Below are 22,634 nucleotides of genomic sequence, written 5' to 3' on the forward strand. Positions count from 1 at the left end.
ATCTGGTTTTCTGTGGGTCCTTCATCCACTTGGACTTGTGCTTTCTACAGGGCAATAAGAATTGATAAATTTACATTCTTCTACATGCTGACATCCAGTTGAACCAGCACCATTTGTTAAAAATGCTATCTTTTTCCACTGGATGGTTTTAGTTCCTTGTCAAAGATCAAGTGATCATAGGTGTGTGAGTTCATTTCTGGGTTTTCACTTCTATTCTGTTGATCTACCTGCCTGTCTCTGTACCAATACCATATAATTTATATCACTATTTCTCTGTAATCAATTTGTGGTCAAGGGCGGTGATTCCCCCAGAAATTATTTTGTTCTTGAGAGTTTTCACCATCCTGGGTTTGTTTTTTGTTTGTTTGGTTTTGTTTTGTTTTTTTTATACAAAATGAATTTGCAAATTGCTCTTTCTAACTCTATGAAGAATTGAGTTGGAATTTTGATGGGGATTGCATTGAATCTGTAAATTAGATTGCTTTTTGCAAAATGACCATTTTTACTATATTAATCCTGCCAATCCATGAGCATGGGAGAGATTTCCATTTTCAGAGATCTTCAATTTCTTTCTTCAGAGACTTGAAGTTCTTGTCACACACATGTTTCACTGGCTTGGTGAGAATCACACTGAGGTATTTTATAATATTTGTGACTACTGATAAGTGTGTCATTTTACCTAGTTCCTTTCTCAGCCTCTTTATCTTTTGAGTAGACAAAGGCTACTGATTTGTTTGAATTAATTTTATATCCAACCACTTGGCTGAAGTTATTTGTCAAGTTTAGTAGTTCTCTGGTCAAACCCTTGAGGTCACCTAAGTATACTATCATATCATCTGCAAACAGTGATATCTTAACGTGCTTCTTTCTTATTTGTAACCCTTTGACCTCCCTTTGTTGTCTGATTGCTCTAGCCAAGACTTAGAGTACTATATTGAATAAGTAGGTGCAGAGTGGGCAGTCTTGTCTAGTCCCTTATTTTAGTGGAATTGTGTCAAGTTTCTCTTCATTTAGTTTAATGTTAGCTACTGCTTTGCTGTATATTGGTTTTACTACATTTATGTATGGGCCTTGAATTCCTGATCTTTCCAAGATTTCTAAAATGAAGAGGTGTTGAATTTTGTCACATATTTTCTCAGCATCTAATTAGATGATCATGTGGTTTTTTTCTTTGAGATTTTTATATGGTGTATTACTTTGGTGGATTTCCACATAATGAACCATCCTTTCATCCCTGGGATGAAGGTACTTGATCATGATGAATGATCACTTTTATGTGTTCTTGAATTGGGTTTGCGAGAATTTTATTGAATATTTTTGAGTCAATATTCATAAGGGAAATTGGTCTGAAGTTCTCTTTCTTTGTTGGATCTTTGTATGGTTTATGTATAAGCTTTATTGTGACTTTATAGATGCACTTGGGTACTGTTACTTCTGTTGCTATTTTGTGGAATAGTTTGTACAGTATTGGTATTAGGTCCTCTATGAAGGTCTGATAGAATTCTCCCTAAACTGATCTGGTGCAGTTTTTTTTTGTTTGGGAATCTTTTAATAACAGATTCTATTTCTTTAAGATGTATAGTACTGTTTAGATGGTTTATCTGATCCTGATTTAACTTTGGTATCTGGTATCTGTCTAAAAAATTGTCCCTTTCATCCAGATTTTCCAGTTTTGATGTATATAGCAGGATCTGAGGATTCTTTGAATTTCTTCAGTTCCTGTTGTTATGTCTCCCTTTTCTTTTCTGATTTGTTAATTTGGACACATTCTCTGTGCCCTCTGGTTTGGCAGGCTAAGGGTTGATCTATCTTGTTGATTTTCTCAAAGAGCCATATTCATCCTTTGATGAAGTGTCCTTATCTTTTTTGATAACTTTTGGTTGAAAGTTGATTCTATTTGATATTAGAATGGCCATTCCATCTTGTTTCTTGCAACCATTTGCTTGGAAAATAGTTTTCCAGCCTTTTACTCTGAGGTTGTTTCTGTCTTTGTCAATGAGGTGTGTTTCCTGTATGCTGCAAATTGCTGTGTCCTCATTACCTATTTAGTTTGTTAGTCTATGTCTTTTTATTGGTGAATTGAGTCCATTGATGTTAAGAGATATCAAAGAATAGTGATTGTTGTTTCCTGTCATTTTTGTTATTAAAGGTTGTTTCTGTGGCTCCCTTCTTTTGTGTTTGTTACAAGAAGATTACTTTCTTGCTTTTTCTAGGGTTTAGTTTCCTTCTTTGTGTTGGAGTTTTCTATCTGTTACCATCATTTTTATGGCTGGAATTGTTGAAAGATACTGTGTATCTTTCAATTTGGTTTTGCATGGAATATCTTGTTTTCTCCATCTATGTTAGTTGAGAGTTTTGCTGGATGTAGCCTTGGCTGGCATTTATCTTCACTTAGGGTCTGTATGCCATCTGCCCCGAATTTTCTGGTTTTCATAGTCACTGATGAGAAATGTTATGTAATTCTGAAACTTACATATAATTTTATATAATTTCATGAAAAAAATTGCACTGCAGAACTTGAAATGATTAAGAAGAAAAATAACAGCAAGTCCATGAGGAAGTCTGTTATGGCCTTTCCTAGACCACATGTAAGAAACACAGACGTACACACACACACACACACACACACACACACACACACACACACACACACACACCAGTCTACAGTGAATTGCATGTCAGCCGAGTGGATGTTTCCTAGTGGCACTTTAACTACTTACAAGGCTTTAGTTGCAAAAATGATTGTCCAAATGCTCATCAAATTTGCATGGGCTTTTTTGCTATGTGTTTTGCTGTGTTACTGCCATAACACAGATGATGAAAACACAGTGTCTATGTTTAAATAATCAGAATGACATTATAAAAATGGATAAAAGCCCAGAAATTTCGAATTCTAAAAGCTTAGCCTGGTCTAACATATTTAATGTTTTCTCAAGTTCTATAAATTGATGGAAGGAAAAAATCCAGTTTTCTAAGCATAATCATGAAAACTCTGTTACCTATTTCATAAATCCAAAGATATTTATAGTAGCCAGACTCTTAAATTAGCCTAACCAAGCAGTTACTATAGATTGAATTTGCCTGAACTCTGTTGCTTTTTAGATATGACCTTGAGAAATTACTGAACTTCTCAATTTTCCATCCTTCAGAAAGTGACTTTATAAAAACTCTCACTTGATTCAATATATTATTAGAGATAAGGAAGCAACTTGTCCTAAAAGAGTTTTTTTTTAAATTATGACAGCCAATCATAAAATTAAATTATCACTAATACATTAAGGATTTATTCACTGTTATTCACTGTTTCTCCCAAGGACACTTGAACTAAATTTGATGTACAAAATGTGTACATAAGCATTTATCTTTCTTCTTTGAGAGTCGGGCATGTAAACACATATTTGGAAGTACACAAGGCAAGGTATTTTATTAGTATAACTTTTGAGATTAAAATCGTTATTTACCAAGACACTGGCTATAAGAAATTAAACCTTTATTACTAATACCCATATTGAGAAAACATTCATTTTCAATGAATACAAAGATCTCAGTTTTACTGATTTTAAAACAAAAGTTTTGTAATTAAATCAAACAACTAAAACCAACTTATAAGGGTGATCCATTTATAATTTTAAGCATTCCAAACATTTAGAAGCTTATTTATGGGTTTTTTCTCTTTGTGTAGTATGTGATGATTTGTATTAGATTTGATGAAAATATATACAGTATATTCAAGGAATGTTTTCAAAGTTCTTTATGTACTTCTACTTTGTGAAATCCTAATTATATATAAAATGCAATGTAAATATGAAACTCAATGTTACACACAAAACAAACCTTTCAGATTATTATTCAAAGAAGAGCTGATGTCATTGATGTATAAATAAAAAAGATTTCAAGGGAATAGGAAAGGGAAATGGTAAAGGAAGGGTTTAACCATAGTTCTTGTCTTCTTTAGAAGACAAAGGTATTAAGACAGTTGTATAGCCACTTTTTAAACTCTGGGCTAAGGTCAAATGAAAAGAGTTAAAGTGAAAGGTACTACTACTGTCAAAATGTTGGGAAGCCATGATAGGTCCTACTAAAGGGTAGGGCTGTTGGGTGATTCTAGAGATCTGACTTGGTACTTTTATTAGTGCCTGGTTGCTGGAGAGTGGTGAAAGAGGTCATGGCATGATGTAGACTGTCAACAGTGGGCCTGTCAGTTTTTCTTCCACATATGGGTGAGCGGCCTGTGTGTTTTCAGGATCACCATGTGGTTTACCTAAAAGAATTTAGAATAGTGTAGTTATAACCTAATGTGAAACATTATTTTGGGAATATAAATATTAAAACTATTTTATTAACTAATTAAATCATATTTTACATGATACATGTGTTTTTATTGCACATACATTTAAATTTTACCAGTATAGGAAGTATGAAAATCCAAACTGAAAATACATAACAGATTTGCTTGTTGTCTTTAGCATAGATGTAGCTATTTAGTTGCATATTTATCTATCACTCTCAAGTCTCTTACCTACCCACAGTGTTATAGAATGAAGAAAATACAGAAATAATGGGGTAGAAATTTCAGATTTCAAAAACTGTGTTTTTCTTACTTCCCAATTTATGACTACTGAACTTGCTGTATTAAATTCACAATTTCCTAAAAAGTAATGGAGGTAATTGAAATAGTTTTCTTCTGAAATACATTCAGCTGAGTCAATGTTTCAGCAATGATTCTTGGCCAGTATTCTGAATTATGTAAAAAATAAGGAAGTTGGACAAGTTGAATGGGATAAGCAAGGTTTATTCTGGGGTTTTTAATTCCAGTCTGATCTGTGATGTTTCTAAAGCTTGGCTCACATTCTAAAGATATACACACAAATGGCATTAATGACTAATAACTGTAGATTTACACCAACTGTTATTCTTCAAGAAGGGAAACATGCCTCTAATCTGTGGTTTCTAAAATGTATGTATGAAATGTGAAGTAATAGACATTGAGCCAAAGAACATGTTTCTTATGGTTTCAAGATGTAGTTTTGGGAAAATTCTTTGACTTTCTAAGGTAACTATATGAAAGCTAAAAGTGCACTAAGGCAAAGAATAAGAAAAGTGACTGAAAAGAATTAATTGCAGAAACACTTCACTGTCTCAGAATTTGGTATTATGATTGCATATTTGAAATTATATTCATAATTTAAAAGTGAGTCAGAAATAATTATGGTGAGATTACAAACACTATGGATTAATACTAAATGTAAATGTTTTTATAAGATTCTTTATGCTGGGTTATACTCATGTTATTTTATTGGAATAAACATCAATTTTTAAAAATCTGTTCTGTTTCATTGTGTATATTTGTACATGTCTTTGTGTGGATATGTCTACATGCATGCAGATACCTGTAAGGTTAGAAAAGGAGTCATACCACCTAAAAATGGAACTACGGGCAATTGTGAGTCACAGACATGGATTCTGGGAACCAAATTTAGACCCTATATAAGAATGGTGTATTTGGAGTCATCTCTACAGCATCCAAATTAAGTTTGAAAATTCCCTTTTAGCATATATTGAGAAAATTACATGCATTTTCACCTAATATATTATGATAGTAAACATATTTTCATACACATGAAAACATATAAATATATAATATATAATATAAAATATAACTATGCTACTATTCATGCTAAAATATTTGAATTAAATATATGTATAGATAGGTAGAGGGATAAATATATATATATGCATATGCATAGATATAATAAAGGACACAGTCTTTGTGCTGATAGAATTAATTTAATAAGGAACAATAACTCATTACAAAATATACATATAGATGTATATGTGGATATATAAATATACATAAAATATACACATAAAACTTTCATTATGATGAAAAGTAACACAGCTCAAGAATATCACTTGTTGATGAAATATAATATGCTCAGAGATTTTCTATTTGGAAATACTGAAACATATGGTAGATAATTTGTGGTGTTATTTTTTCTTTTTCAGATTAGGGATAAACATCACTTGAACATGTCAAAAACAAATTTAAAATAGTTTTTTATATTTAATAGTGTGAGCTATATGAACGCGTGTTCTTTAAATACTTGAAGATATTGTTTTAAAAAAAGAATTGCTAAACATGGATTTATGTTATAGTTGTCTTCAGTATTTCTTTATTACTTCAATACTTATATACCATACTTAACTTACTCAAATTATTATATTTTCTATATGTGAATAAAATTCTAATGTGTATCATTGTAAGTAATACATATTACATCAGAATATTATTGATTAATATGTATCAACATTTGAGAGTTAAGAATATCTCAAGTATATAGTCCTTTGATTATGACTGTGAGATTTCTGGATATCATGTTCTGATATAGGTACCTGTGGTATTATACACTGTTTTAATTTCCTTGGGTTTTCATGGACTTCAAAAATCTGCCAGGATTACAAGGGGCCTGGGTTTGTATGTGATGTGTGTCAGTCTTTCTTTTCAGTACCAAGAAAATTCCACAGATTAATCTTTATGAGACAAAGTATCTCAAAAAATACCACTAAATTTGTTTTGACTTGGCAATCTATTCCTGGTTATGGGGCCTGCCCTTAAGTATGCTTTGTATACTGGATACTGGGACAGCATTGGAGAAAGCTAATTTTAAATTATTTTATTTCTCAGCCACCTTCTAAGAATTTTTTACCTACAATAGATGGAATCAAATATAGACCTACAAATAAATACTGTGGTGGGATTGAAAGATCTTGATACACAAAATGCTGATTGTATGTCTCCTTTACATCTTTCCCTTTGTGCCTCAAAGAACTTTATTGAATAGGGGACAGACATATTGGAAAATCAGTGGAAATTGAGTACATCAAGGAAATAATGCCTTTAAGACATAATACAGCTGATAGACATATGAACACAATTGCTATTTACTAGATTGTGACTCAAATGACAAAATTCAATCACATAACCACAATTATTCTCTGTGTATTTATAATGAAAAAAGACAGATAATCATTTAATTTCTTATCTCTAAGCCTCACATAGCTGCTCTACCACATGACAAGTTGGGATAAAAGAAAACACAATTTTAAGCATTTATAAGGTGGAGAATTTCCTTTTTATTGTCCTGTCTATTTAGTGATTTTTATGCTTTCTGTACCTTGATTAACACCTTTTTCCTTACATTAGAAAAAATTTTCTTCTCTAATTTCTACAAATCCTTTCAGTTACAACATAAGAAAAGACTCTAGTATATATTATCAACACACAATTTGGATATAAAATTATCTCATATTCCTTTTGACGTAAAAGTTGTGTTTTTGCATTGACAATATTATATATTGGAATTTTCTTAAATATTATGCGGTTGTATTTTTGTCATTAGACGAAACTATTGATTTTTATATTTTCTGCTTCACTATAACCATATTACACAGGTAACCACTATTTTGGTAATTAGTTTGTCATCTTTCCTTTAACTAGAGACTTCAGTCTTAGAGATTTCTATTGTATTATTTCTATTTTCCATAATTTGTTAAGGTTTTTGTTTTTATTATCAGACATTTCCATGAATTCTTCAAATTGTGCTTTTTATTGCATGTACATTAATAAATTGTATTTTCTGATTTTTCTCACAGAATGTCTATATGGTTGTGGTGATTTGAATATGTGACCCCCACAGACTCATGTGTTTGAATGAGTGGCACTACTGGGAGATGTGCCTTTGTTGGATTAGGTGTGGCTTTGTTGGAGGAAGCACATGTTGGAGTGAACAATGGAATCTCACGGGCTTAAGCTATGCCCAGTATAGAAAGATCTCAATCTACTGTCTATGGACCGAGATGTAGAACTATCAGCAACTTCTCTAGCACCATGTCTGCTATGTTTCCTGTGATGATAATGGACTGAACCTATAAAACTGTAAGCTAGTCCCAAATTAAAAGTTTTCCTTTAGAAAAGTTGCCATGGTCATGTCTATTCCCTGCAATAAAAACCCTAACTAAGACTATTTTAATGGGTGGAACCTGCCAAACTTTCTTTAATCCTTTTATTAATAAACTTAATTTGATATAATGCATTTTTGTAAAAATATCATGTAATCACAGTTTTGAAAAATAAAAGTTCTATATATGTAGTTTTGATGGGTTTTTACTTCAGAGAAAGGTATATATATATATATATAATTTGCTGACATTATATGAGCTTATGTATTCATAAAATTTCTAATATATTCTTTCCCACGTGTCTTTTTTATTTCTTTACAACTCATGTACTATATTTAGAAACTGGAAACAATCAAGATGTCCCTCAACTAAAAAAATGGATGAAGAAAATGTAATACATTTATATAATGGAATATTACACAGTTGTTAGAAAAAATGACATCATGAAATTTGCAGGCAAATGAATAAAACTAGGAAAAAATCATGTTGAACAAGGCAACAAAGCCCATAAAGACAGATATGATATGTACTCACTTATAAGTGAATATTAGCTATTAAGTAAAATATATTCACACTTCAATCCAGACAAGTTAAAGAGCAGAGGTCTGGGGGTGGGTGGACATTTAGATATCTTTATGAAGAAGAAATAAAATAGATTTAATGTTTGAACTCATCAGGTAGAGATGGGAAAAGAATGGTTAAGGTGGGTAGAAAAGAGAGAGGCAGAGCCTAGTGGGAGAGATGACTGAAACAGGTAACCATTTTGGGGTAATGTGGAAACTGCATGGAGTAGAAATTTCCTGGGACCTCTGAGGGTAACCCTAAAAGGACTCCTAATGGTAGAGGATATGGAGCCTGAACTGGCCATCTGTAACCAGATTAGGCTCCAAGTGCTGGGACTGGGCAGTGGCAGCTCAAAGCTTGTGGGACTAACCAGCCAATGACTGGTATAACTTGAGGGAATTGTGTCTATTGTAAATTTGAAAAAAAAAAGCAGTTTTGACATTCCAACATATTATGTTACTTCACTACAAACCCAGAATCACAAAACCCAACTGGACGTGGATAGCAGCTTACAAAACCATAAGCCAAAGCCAACACTCTGACCTGCCTACAGCATTATTTTTTTTTTGAAGGATGAAATACTCCACTATTTACTCAGACCCATTTAACAGAAAGGGTAGAACAGTTTCCATCCTGTTCTTTTTAAAACCTATACTTTCATTAGAAGCTAGAAAGGTACATGCTCATAAGAATACACTGTAGGTGTCATATTTTGACTATATATTTTGACAGGAAATTGTCACATACATTTACAAAATATTTTTCTGTAAAGCTATATTTAGAGTCATAGTACAGTATGTTGTCCTTGTTGGGGTATAAGGACATCCATGTGTAGAACACTGCTTTATATAATGGAGGAAAACTAGAAATATTTGAAGACTGGATCCCCCCCTTATTTTATTGAAAATGTTTTTCATGCAATATATTTCAAACCTATTAGCTCTTCTGCAGTTCTTCCCATATCCTGCATTCCTCCTTATCAAACCAACTTATTGTTTTATTCCTTCTCAAACACTGCATTAGATAGATCAGAGTGTTGGCTTTGGCTCATGGTTTTAGTAGATTCCATCCATTCCTGGTTGGCCTAAGACTCGGGGTCTGTAGTGAGCCTGCATATTATGTTGGTTAATGAAAAGTCAAGTTAAGTTATTCAAGAGAAGACTTGAGTCAAAAATGAGGTATTCAAGTGGAAAGAAGCACAGTAGTAGGATATGAAAGACAATGGCAAATCTAGGCAAAGAATACAACAATAATAAGCAGAGGGAATAATGAAAAGGAGTATAATCTTTTATAGCCATGATGCTAGCAATGACTGTGTTTATTCAAAGAAATAACTTGCTATGAAAAAATTATATCAAAAATGTCGTTAGAAAAAAGTAGACTTCTAGGAACTGGTGAATAAATAAACCTTCAACTAAATGCAGTTTAAAAAGTGAGCTGTAGTACAAAATACATCAAAAGTTCAGTATCTTCCAAATGTTTACATAATAAAATTCAGTCTTCAGGATCATGCCATTGGAAATGATGGAAAGTGGTGAAGCTGGGACACATGGAAATACAAGGAAACAAAGAAGAATGTGGCAATTCCAATGCAATAAGCACAGGCGAAAGCACAAGTCTTCAAAGAATGTCAGGCACAGGTAAGACAAGATGTAACCAGGCACTCCTTTGCGACATCACCCATTTTCGAAAAAAACATTTTCTGTTCTAGTTCTGGAACTCTCAAGTACCTTACAAGACTTTTAGGTTTTTTTCTATGAACGTAATATTTTTATTCAAATGATCAGTATAAATCAGTAATGAAATGAAATATAAGCATATTTTAGAATATGTAAGTTAATTAAAGGTCCAATGTCTTTTTAATCCCAAATTCCCATCATACTTCAAATATCTACGCATGTCAGAAATGTAGTCCTTTTTCCAGTTTTAACTATCATACAAATTTACAAACCAAAGAAATATTTATTTGCTTGGGTCTTTGTTCTTCGGGTCAGTTATTTAATCCCGATTCTTATTGATATTCATTACAGGTGTGATTTTTGAGAGGAGAGAGGGTATTATGTTCTGTAAAAATTCCTGAAACAGAAGATCAGAACCACATGATTATGATCATATGAGGAATTTGTAATGTTAAGAATAGAATAGTAGTTACCAGAGAAAATTGGAAGAGAGGTTATAAAGGGGGAAGTTGATTACTATGTCTAAGCTGTAATTAGTAACAGAAAGTTTGGAATGGTGTTAAATAGTTTGGTAACTATAAATAACTTATAAATGATGATAGTCTTTATATTTCTTAAATCTGTAAGAAAGGAAATTAAATGAAATCATATAACCAAAGAATAGATTTTGTTTTAGGAAATAGGTATATTCAAGTTGAAACATATTATCCAATATGTTTACATTTCAAAACAAGGTTGTAAGAAATGATATAAGCAGTTTTATATATCAGAAAATAATTTTAAATTAAAACATAAACTAATTTGATGTACATATTTTTTTCTTAAATAATAAACTATAAATAAGTAGTATAAGGTTAACAGAATTATTTATGAATACAAATAATATGTCACATAATATATAACAAATTATTTGTGATTAATAATTCGAATGATGCAGTAATTCATAAAGAAATTTAACAGTTACATAGTCCAACTGAAAATGGAGTAAGGATGAATTCATTTTTAAATGTGAAAATTAGCTCTCCTGTGTAAATTAATGATGACTAATGCCCCAATTTATTTGGTGCTACCTGGTATTTTTCTTTGTGATGATTTATCATAGACTCTGCTGTACCTTGGATGTAAGTTCCATGAACAGGGGACATACAGTTGTAGTGATTTGGTGAGAACCACTGACCATGAGACATCCAACCCCAACTGATACATTTAGAAGGCAACCCAAGGCTCAGGAATCTCCCCCAGAAAAGGTGAGGGAAAGATTTTAGGAGGCAGAAGACAAATATGCCTGCTGTGAAATAATGTCTAGAACTATTCTCAAGGGCTGATCCAGAATAAATTTGTTCAAAATGCTTAGTGCAGGTCCTAGGAGGAAGTTACCATATAAATCTATGTTTTGTTTTGCTTTTTACCACATTACTTTCTTACATTCGCAGGAGAGAGAGTCTCTGTGTTCAGGAACTGATGTTGCATTACCATATACTCTTTGATTCTTTTTAATCTTTTGGTTCCTATTTAACTTCTTTTCTTTATTTAAACTTCTAATGCCTCATCATCTCTTCTTTAACAGACATGGAAATATTAGCATCAGATTATATTATTAAATTAGAATAAGCATGCCAAGGTTTCAAGGAATATTAATGAAAGGTATGATGAAGTGATTTTTAAAAGTGAAGTATTAAATAATAAATGAACTCCATCAATAACAAGCAGTGAGTAAATAGTGGACTTTAAATTGTCTCATTGTCCAAATTGTAAGACAGGATAAAGAACAAGACAGTGAATCATTATACCCTAATACTCTATTTCAAATCTACTCTCTTCTATAATTCCAAAGAAAGCATTTACTTAAAATCAGTTTAAGAGTATAATTGAAATACCATAAGTAACTGTCTAAGAACAAATTTGATAGACACTATAATTTTTTCAATCATCAGGAGAATCAGATAACTTAATGGAAAAGAAATCTTAATTTGCTTATGAATTACAGAGCTACAAACTCTCCCTGTGCTTTGACTTAAGTGTGCATGTCTCAGACTGCCTGGCTGACAATCACTTAAGTATCTTGAAACTGAACGCTAAGAGAAAGATCTATGGACCCTGGAATAAATCAGTTTTATTTCCAAAGAGGCTGGAAATGGAGCATAGCATTATGAAGCCTAAAACAAGACAAGACAAAAGCCCAAGGCCCTTTTCATTGGCAACTCCTGTACATGAGATACTGCTACCATGGGACCAAGGCCATTTGCCCCTTCTCTTATGTTAAATGACTCAGCTGATGGTCTTCCCTAATGCCTTTTACTTTACAGGTTTAAAATATCAACATTAGTGTTGGTACCACTAATTTATTTTTTGTTTCTTTTGCCTCTAAAATTAGCATTGCCCTGAAGAGAAGAGACCACGTTCTTTCTCAGAATTCTTTTATTTTCTCCAGGTTGAAAGAGCCTGTTCATTTTCCATGAAAGCTACGTTTTATTACTATGATTTCTTCCACATCAGACCATGAGTTATATTTAGAGGCTGACTAATTCAGCTTCAAAATTGACTCTCCAAAGAAACAAAAATAGCATTATTCCATATTACAGATTAAATTGAGAATTTCCTTAATTCCTTAACAATCAAGATTATTTTTTAAAACTTAAATATGTTTTGAGATTATAGTTACATCATTTCCCCTACTTCTAAGTCTACTATGTACTCCTGTCTTTGGTCTCTTCAAATTAATGGTTTCTTTTCTCTTTAATTGTGTGTGTGTGTGTGTGTGTGTGTGTGTGTGTGTGTGTGTGTGTGTGTGTGTGTGTGTGTGTGTGTGTGTGTGTGTGTGTAAACATATAATATAACCTGATCTGTCTACATAATATTACTTGTATGTTTACATTTTGAGTGGGTAATTTGGTAATGAATAACCTGATCAAGTACAACAGTAATAGACATGATAACCTGGACTGGGGAAACTTAATTGGCTTCAACACTAGACAAAAGATTATAGGAAATTAAGGGTGCTAAAGAGGCATGAATCACTAGTCTTCTCTAAGGAAGAACACAACAATTGTTAAATGCCTTTAAAAATTGCCTCATACCATGGTCTGCTTGAATGCTTAAACCTCTCTACAAAAGTTGGCATGGTCATGGTGTCTCCTCATTATAATAAAACTCTAACTAAAACATAAGTTTTTCAGAGACTAGGGTATTGCTGATAGGCCTGACCATGCTTTTGTTAGAAATAAAGTTTTATGAATGGCTCAATGGCTATACTAGTAAGAACATGGATGAAAATGGTGAAGGTGTGAATTGTGGAAACCTGGCTCATGTGATTTTAGAGAAGAAGAATATTTGTATTGGGCTACAGAAGGTTCTTGTGATATTTTGGCAAAGAAAATTGACTGCTTTTTGCATTTGTCCTAAAAATCTGTCTGAGGTGAAATGGAAGAGTTTTGGGATAATGACATTGACAGAGAAACTCCAAAGAGTTGTTGTGTTGTGTGGTTATTAGTATTTATTCTTATAGAGGTTTATAAGTTAAAGTAGCAAGCTGAGCAAGAAAAATGTATACTATAAAGGGAAAGGGGGCACCAGGAAGTAGAAATTTTCTGTTCTAAGACATAAACAGACTAAATAAAACTGGATGTTAAATGGAATAAAAGGAGTGGCTATTTCAGGGTAAAACACTACCTAGCTAAGTTTACAACTTGCCAAAAGAAATTAAATATAAATTTAGACCAAGGTTTGGTGGCACACAGCTTTAATACCAGCATCCCTGAGACGACAGAGGCAGGAATGCCACTTCCTTCAATACTAGTCTGGTGTATAGAGCACGCAAACTTAGGCAGTGAAGCAAACCATTTACAATGGAAACCTATAAAACAGGACATACAATGAACAAGAAGTCCATGTTCTAGCACGAGCAAGCACCAGAACTTGGCAGCTTCAGCCATGGGGGTTCTATCTTTAGTCAAGGATAGAACAAAGGGTTTATGGAATTTCCCTCAGCCAATGAGAAAAGCTGCTGGGGCCATACATGTGTCAGGGATGTTCCTACATTGATAGGCCATTATGTGAAGCTGTGAAGGTAAAGCCTAAATTGCTTTGAAGACTACAAAAATGTTGGAGATTCCAGAGCCATAGGATATCTTCCAGGATGATATGATAAAAAAAAGGTGGAAGTATCCAATGAGAAAGAAGTACATTGCAGTCACAAAGCTGAAAGCAGTTGAAGATCTGAACACCACTGTGTTATCAGTCATGGAAATGCCAGAGTTGAGTTTGCCTAGCTGGTTTTCCAGTTCATGTTGGTCCAGTATATTTTCATTATGTTTTTTTTGAATGGTAATGTATATCCTGTGCCATTATATATTGTGGGTATGTGATATGAATTATGATTACCATCTTATAGGGGATTACAGTTAAGACATAGCCACAAGTCTCATAAGAAATTTTGGATTTTCATATGGTCAAAACTGTTAGTCTATGAGGACTTTTAAAGTTAAACTAAACACACTGTGCATTATGATATAACTATAAGCCTATTGGGACCAGGAAGTGTGGAATGTGTTAGTTTGAATGAAATTGACCCGAATAGGCCCATAGGGACTGACACTAATAGGAGGTGCAGGCTTGCTGGAGTGTATGACCTTCTTGGAAGAAGTGTATTTCCATTTGTTTCCTGCTGCCTGTGGATCAAGATGTAGAACTTTCAGCTCTTTCTCCAGCACCTTGTCTACCTGAATGCCACCATGCTTTTAAACTTCTGAATTGTAGGCAGCTTTAATTAAATGTTTTCTTTTATGAGTTGACACAGTCATGGTATCTTTTCACGGCAATAAAACCCTAACTAAGACACTCTCATTAATTGTTTATGTGTGTGTGGGAGTGGGGCAGGCGATGAATGGTACCCTGATTCGTGGTTGAGATAGGTCGAATCCGTGAGTGCCGGGAGACCCTAAAAAGGACAGCAGGCACATTCCCATTCTCCTAGGATACCAGGGCTTCACGTAGCTAACCCCCCCTCCCCACACCAATGAATCCCTGTAGAGGAGTTTGAGACAGACCAGTCACATAGAGCAATGCCTCAACCCTCTCCTCCACAGGTGAGGACATGACCACAGGTTACATAGGCTCAGGACAGATCAATCACAGAGGACAACACCCCCAAAACACCCCAAAACCTTCCTCCACAGGTGAAGATGTAACCACAGGTCACATACGCTCAAGACAGTCATAGAAACAGGACAATGCCCCAAATTATGTAGAAGAGGTCTTCCCTAGCTTTCAGGCCAAACCCTTAGGAAGTACAGGCTGTCAAACATTAAGAGATCCAAAAAACTGTATTTAAGTGTCGTGTTCAGAATTAAAGGTGTGGAGGAATTATTTTATAGTGGAGCCTTTTGTCATAAGAGCTGTATCCTACCTGACTTGAAGAAGAGATCTGTTATCCTGAAATCATCGCTGCAAAACTCCCCTGCATGCCCACGCCACTAGTCCGTCTCCTGTAACTTGCTTACCCAACCGGGCAGCCGAAGGAAACAGTGGTGGAAAAGAAGGACCAGCAGCTGGTCCTTCTCCCTGCCTGAGTTCTCTTCCCCTCGCCCCAACCCAAATCTCTTGGATTGGGGCAAGAGATTGCTGTGAAGATTCCCCCTCCGAACCCCGTGCCCAGAGCGGTGTGTGAGTGTGTGTGTGTGTGTGTGTGTGTGTGTGTGTGTGTGTGTGTGTGTGTGTGTGTGTGTGTGTGTGTGTGTTAGGACGTTAAAAAATTCTGTCAAAATGTATTAACTGGGATGATAAAGAACCTGGAATTTACCGCCCTATGAAACATCAACAATGGGGAATATGATTAGCTGGCAAAGATCAGGTCCCAGGAACAGGTGGAAAAAGTTTTGAGTATAAAGAAGAAAATCAAGAATTGGAAAGAAACAGAATTGCCAGTGGCAATTACTTTATGTGATGTTCTACCTGGCCAAGTTTTCAAGGTATTTATTAAGATGTTGATAATCTGATGACATTTGATGTTAAGGAATTAATAAATGGTGATTACATAAAACCAAGGCTTTCCTGTGTGCCTGAGGGCACCCTTGATAAATTTTCCAGCAATTTCCATCTTTCTGATTACCCAGAGGGAAGCCAAACCTTAGTGTAACAAAATTGTAATTTATTGTGCAAAGTGTACAGAATAGAGTTGACACTAAGTTATAGAAAAGGAAATTGTTGTTGAAATCTGCCCAAGGTTATGAGAAGTGAAAATTTTATTTATAAACCCTCATAATCATGAACTCTTACTAATACAAATACACACACCTCTTTCATTAGGCAACTATGATGTCATATTTGAATGAGAAGCACCTATGGCTGATAAACTCTGAGCAATGTTTACATGACATTATTGTCTTACACCATGGTCTCTCAGTTGTTTTGACACTTACCTGGTGTTTGTATAATAATCATGGTAAGTGTAGACTCACATGTTCAATAAGAAAGCTCTGACAAGTAGAATGAAAAGAGTAACTCCTCATTCTCACTGTGCTGACTTTGCCAGATTAACTGAGCCAACAATTAGGCTAAAGTTCTAAGTCATTTTTTTGGCATGCTTAGCCAAAAGCTGTATCTTTTTCTGTGGACGAGTGAGAATGTTTACATTCCACATGACTTTAGGAGTGCAGGGGATATTTATACTTTAATTTTCAGACCAAATGAGCAAGCCACAATAATATTCTTTTATTTAAAATGTGATATAGTGATATACTCAGAGAATCAAATCAGAAAAAATGAACACATTGACAAATAGAATAGCTATCATTCTTTCATTTGTAAAACATCAAGTTCTATTTTAATATGAACAATGCCTGAGCCTCGAGAGATAAATGAATAAAATATACATTATCTTAGATTCTTGGTTAGTTATGTTTAAAAACTTATGGCCAGCGGTTGGGGTGTATGTGAGGAGAAGTTCTCTGTAAGGGTGCCCACTCATATTTGGCCAGACATGTGTTAAATCAGTGGTTTACGAAGGACATAAAACCATCATGATATACAAAACTAATAATGTGCACTTTCTTTGCTGTATGCATATTCCTTTGTAATGTACATTATGTATCTGTATGTTTAAAGAATATACTTTCTGCTCATATTTAGCATTGAGTTATTTTTCTTATTACAAAAATATGAGACACTTAAAAACTCATGTTAACCCAAAATAAAAGCCAGCACGCACATACTTAGTAATTTATATTTACATATCTTTTGAATTATTGCTCATCTCTTTTCTTTCTCTTTTTTACTAATACAATAAGTTTGGTATTTATTGTTTGCTATTGCATTTATTTTATCATAAACCATAAATATCCTTAAATATGTATGATTAGTTTTTTTGAGTGTATAAATGTAGAAAAATATCTAAATTACAATCACAAGGGTAAGAACTGCCTGAGTCATTTCGGAAAGATCAACATCTAATCATTGATTTAAATTATTTAGGATATTTTCCCTAGCACAACATGCTTGAGTTCATGAATTTCTAAAACATTTATTAACACATCATTTTGCTTGCATGCACATGTATAAATATGGAGAATTCATGCAGCCTATGACGAATTTTTATTTTTCTCACTTTTTATGTGTATTCCTGAAATTGTATTGTTTTAATAGTTGTCACCCAGCTAGACTTTCAAGATATAAATACAGATGTCAACTTTGAATGGATTCCACATGGAGAAGCTGCTATATAGTGCAGAGTTAATTAACGAAGCTTCATTGGTTTTCCTGAAACACTTCGTTTCATTCCATTGCCTTATCAAGAAAGAAACAGTGACAGCTAGACAGTTTAAGTGGTTATCACATCTGGAACCTGTGGATTGGTTACTGTGATCATATATTCCTTACTTGTCTCATTGTGATAATAACATCGTTGACAAAAGTCTCTCTTAAAGGATGGGTTAATTTTAAGTTACAGTTCAGGATTAAACTCCATCATGGTGAAAAAAGTCACAGTAGTAGAAGTTGTCGAGAGTAGAGTATGAGCAAAGTTCAGACTCAATTCTCTTTCATTTTCAGTCCAAGATCTAAGCAAGAGTTATACTGCTGGCCAATTTTAGGGTGGATCATCCACTTCAATTAACCTAACCAATGTAATCATCCCTAGGTGTCCGCTGAGGCTAACCTAATCAAAATTATTCCCGATCTGTGCCTGAAGGTTTCTCTCTAGGGTGACTGTAACTTCTGCTAGATTAATCAATATTGATAGTCACAGACACATTGATAGGTCATGCAGAAGTAAGAAGTAAAAACGTTTGTCATATCGCTACATTCTAGCTATGGGCAATGGACACATTTGCTGACTCTTTCTAGGCGTCATCTTATTTATATACCATGGATGATAAAATTACAAATTTAAGAGTTTATGGTAGTGAAGAGCTAGTTGTGTACAGATAAGGAAAAACACAAAACAAATAGTAATTGTTAATGAGAGAGAAGATCATGGGTTCAGACTCCACTTTAAAGAACCTGACCCAAGGTTGAACCCGAGTTTACTAACAAGCCAGCAGCTAGTATCAGTTCCCTAGTTACTACCCTGGCACTCTACTTCCTACTAACCACTAATCAGGAGGGAAGCAGAAATTAAATGTATGGTTTGGCTCCCAACACAAGCCATTGTTAAAGCCATTATGTTAAAGGGCAGCAAAAACTCCGTAAAGGCACCCACAATCTGATTTGTGTCTAGCAAGAACCCCCTCAGTTGCCTAACAATTCCTATAAAACCTCGTCCCACTGAGAGCTCAGGGCTTTACCCTCCTGCTCTGCTGCATCGGAGTAGGTGGCGTGGCTCAAGGGCAATCTCAAAATAAAGAGATCCTGGTGAGATTGCCTCAGAATCTATACTCTGCTGGTCTTTGGGCTCTCAAACAAGGCATAGCAACGCATCATATTAGGAAAGCTTTCAGGAGGTTGTTAACTTATGCTTCCTGCTCTGATTCAAACACTCTAGCAAATAAGAACAGGTTACAGACACCTACACAAAACTTGAAAGGGCTCTGGATCCTACTTGAAATAGATCAAGTTTGGCTTTCTAATAGGTTTTTCATTTTGAAATTAACATAAAATCTGATTAGTATTTAGGGCAACTTTGTGTTGTTCTCATCCTTATCTCAATCCATGATCAAAGAATCAATCTGGTTCAGCATTGTAAGGGGAAAACATAGACAGGAAAGAATTAATAGATGAAGGAAGCCACAATGATAGGAAACAATTTTCATTATTAACTATAATCATGTTAAATGTTTATTATACATTTGAGTATTATATACTGTTTGGTGGTATATATTTTAGTACTTTGTAAAATAAAATACAGCTTTCAATCAAAATTCACAAAATTTACTTTGGGAAATATAATTCGGTAACTTAATTTATTAATATTGTACATTAACAAACAATGAAAAAGAGCAAAATACATAAGATATGCTACCATGAAGATTAAGAACATCTCTGGAAGGAGAGAGAATATGTGTGAAGCATTTATTCAAAAGACAACAACTCATGTTCTTTAATCAAATATTTCAACTGCTAAGTCCCAGGTTTCACTTGGTAATAGCTAGCTGAAAAGTTTCCTCATAGATTACATTTGGTAAACTAATGACAATTTCTTTTTTTATTTATTTACATTTCAAATGTTATCCCCTTTCCCTGTTTTCCCTCCACAAACGCCCTATCCTGTCCCCTCCTCCTGCTGCTATGAGGGTGCTCACCCATCCCACACCCACCCCCTCCTGTCTCCCCATCCTGGCATTCCTCTACACTGGGGCACCAAGCCTTCCCAGGAACAAGGTCCTTTCTTCCGATTGATGCCTGATAAGGCCATCCTCTGCTACAGAGGCAGCTTGACCAATGAGTCCTTCCATATATGTTTGGACGATGGTTTAGTCCCTAGGAGCTCTGGGGTCTAGTTGGTTAGTACTGTTATTGCCATGGGGTTGTAAACCCCTTCAGTTCTTTCAGTCCCTTCCTTAACTCCTCCATTGTTGTCCCTGTGCTCATTCAAATGGTTTGCTGCATGCTTCCACATCTGTATTGATCAGGCTCTGGCAGAGGCTCTCAGGAGACAGCTATATCAGGCTTCTGTCAAAAAGCACTTCTTGGCATCTGCAATAGTGTCTGAATTTGGTGACAGTATATGGGGTAGAGACCCAGGGAGTCTAGTCTCTGGATGGCCTTTTCCTCTGTCTCTGTTCCACACTTTGTTCCTGAATTTCCTTTAGAAAGGAGCAATGCTGGCTTAAAGATTTGGAGGTGATTTCTAATACCAGCCAAGTGAAGCACAAACATACAGACTCTAAGCTACTACAAAGTCTGCAAAATAACTATCACAAAATCAAAATAACTATCACAAAATCAAAAAGCAAATAGGTTTGCTTTGACTTTGCTCTTTTTTCTAATTTTATTTTTTTACTTAATCACTTTACATCCTGCTCACTGTTCCCCTCCTGGTCACACCTCTACTTTTCCTCTGAGTGGGTGGGGCTCCCTGGGTATCCTCTAACCCTGGTACTTCAGTCTCTGGGAGGCTAGGTGCTTCCTCTTCCACTGAGACAAGAAAAGGCAGCTCAGCTAGAAGAACCCATCTTAAGTACAGGCAATAGCTTTTGGGGTTAGTTCCTGCTCTATGTCTTCCAAGCCCACATGAAGATCATCTGCTACATATGTGTGGAGAGTTCAAGTAGGTCCTGCTTATCTATGTTCTTTGGTTGCAGGTTCAGACTCTTGAGAGCCTGAAGTGTCCAGGTGAGTTGACTTTGTTGGTCTTCTTGTGAATCTCCCATCCTGTTTCTGGTCGCAATCCTTCCTCCTGTTCCTTTATAAGTGTCCCCAAGCTCTAATAGCCAAACTTTACAAAGAACTCAAATATGTTTTAAACTAACAAAATAATAGAAGGTATATTTTCTGCAAGAAAGTCTTGTATGAATGTCTAATAGCCTGTGATGGGCTATAGTCTAGTTATATAAAATATGAAGTAGAATGAGTTTCTGAAGGTCTGTGGACCATACCAAGACCATTATAGTGAGTTACTTCTGTCTTGGTTCTCCTTTTGTTTGCTTAAATATTGACTTGGTTTGGGTAGGAAACCAACTTGGTTAGGGAAGGAAAGAGAAAACTTCTGCAATGGTTAGCTTTTAACTGTCAGTTTAAAACACTATTAAATCACCTGGAAAGAGATTATCAATGAAGAATTTCTTTGATAATGTTGTAGAGTGACCATGGTTATTAGGAATTCTTTTAATTGTTTAATTGTGGTTGGAGCACTTACCTTGAATATAGGGAGCACTCTCACACTGAAAAAACTGGGATTGACTGAAAAGGAGAGTAAATTAAGTACTACAAGAAGGCCTTCATCCAATTTCTTCGCTCTAGACTAGGGTTGTGGAACAACACTTTACCTTCCCTGCTATTTTGATTTGCTTACTGATATGGAGAATAACCTAGAATCATGAGCTAAAAAACCTATTTCTTTCAGGTATATTGCATTGTTTGGTCATGATGGTTTATCACAATCTGAAAGAAAACAAGACAATTTTTATGAATTAAAATGCAGGTATCCTATTTCAGGTATAGGAATTCAGCTTATTATCTAATGGAGTACTTTTCTTGTGACCAAGACAGAGGAAAAATTTTAATTTTAATAAGCAATGTGGATGGAACTAGAAAATGTCATCCTGAGTGAGGTAACTCAGACTCAAAAGGAGATGCCCAGTAGGTTCTCACTAATAAGTGGATATTAACAACAACAACAACAACAACAAAAATGTGCAAAATACTCAAGATACAGTTCACAGAACTCAAAAAGGTTAATAAGCTGAAAGACCCAAGTGAGGATGCCTTAGTTGCACTTCGGAAGGAGATGAAAGCAACTACAAGTGGGGAGGGAGGGAAGTAAGGGGGTGGGGAATGGGATGGGGATGGGGTGTGAGGGGAACATGATCTGGTGTGGGGTAGGAAAAAAGGACTGAAACCCTGAAGCTAGAAAGAATGGAAACAGGCAACCTCCGGAGGAGGGAGGTTGAGAAGACCCTTTAGAATGTACCAGAGATCAGGGAAGTGAGAGACTCTCAGGACTCAAAGGGGGGAACCCTAGACAAAAGGCTCTACAGTGGGGAGAGGTAACTTATTGAATCCACCTCCAACAAAAAGACAAGGCATCAAGTGAGAGATGAGGTGACTATTCCACAGCCAAAGCTCTGACCTATAATTCTTCCTGTCTGAAAGAGATGCAGGGATGGAAAGGGAGAAGAACCTGAGGGAAAAAAAGTACAGCGATATGCCCAAAGTGGGTTCCAGCTCAAGGAAAGGCCCCAAGATCTAACACCATTACTGAAGCTATGAAGCATTAATAAAAGGAGGCCTACCATGACTGTTCTCCAAAAGACCCAACAAGCAGCTGAAAGAGTTAAGATG

Source organism: Rattus rattus, chromosome 6 (assembly GCF_011064425.1).
Source record: "Rattus rattus isolate New Zealand chromosome 6, Rrattus_CSIRO_v1, whole genome shotgun sequence".
Taxonomy (NCBI): Eukaryota; Metazoa; Chordata; class Mammalia; order Rodentia; family Muridae; genus Rattus; species Rattus rattus.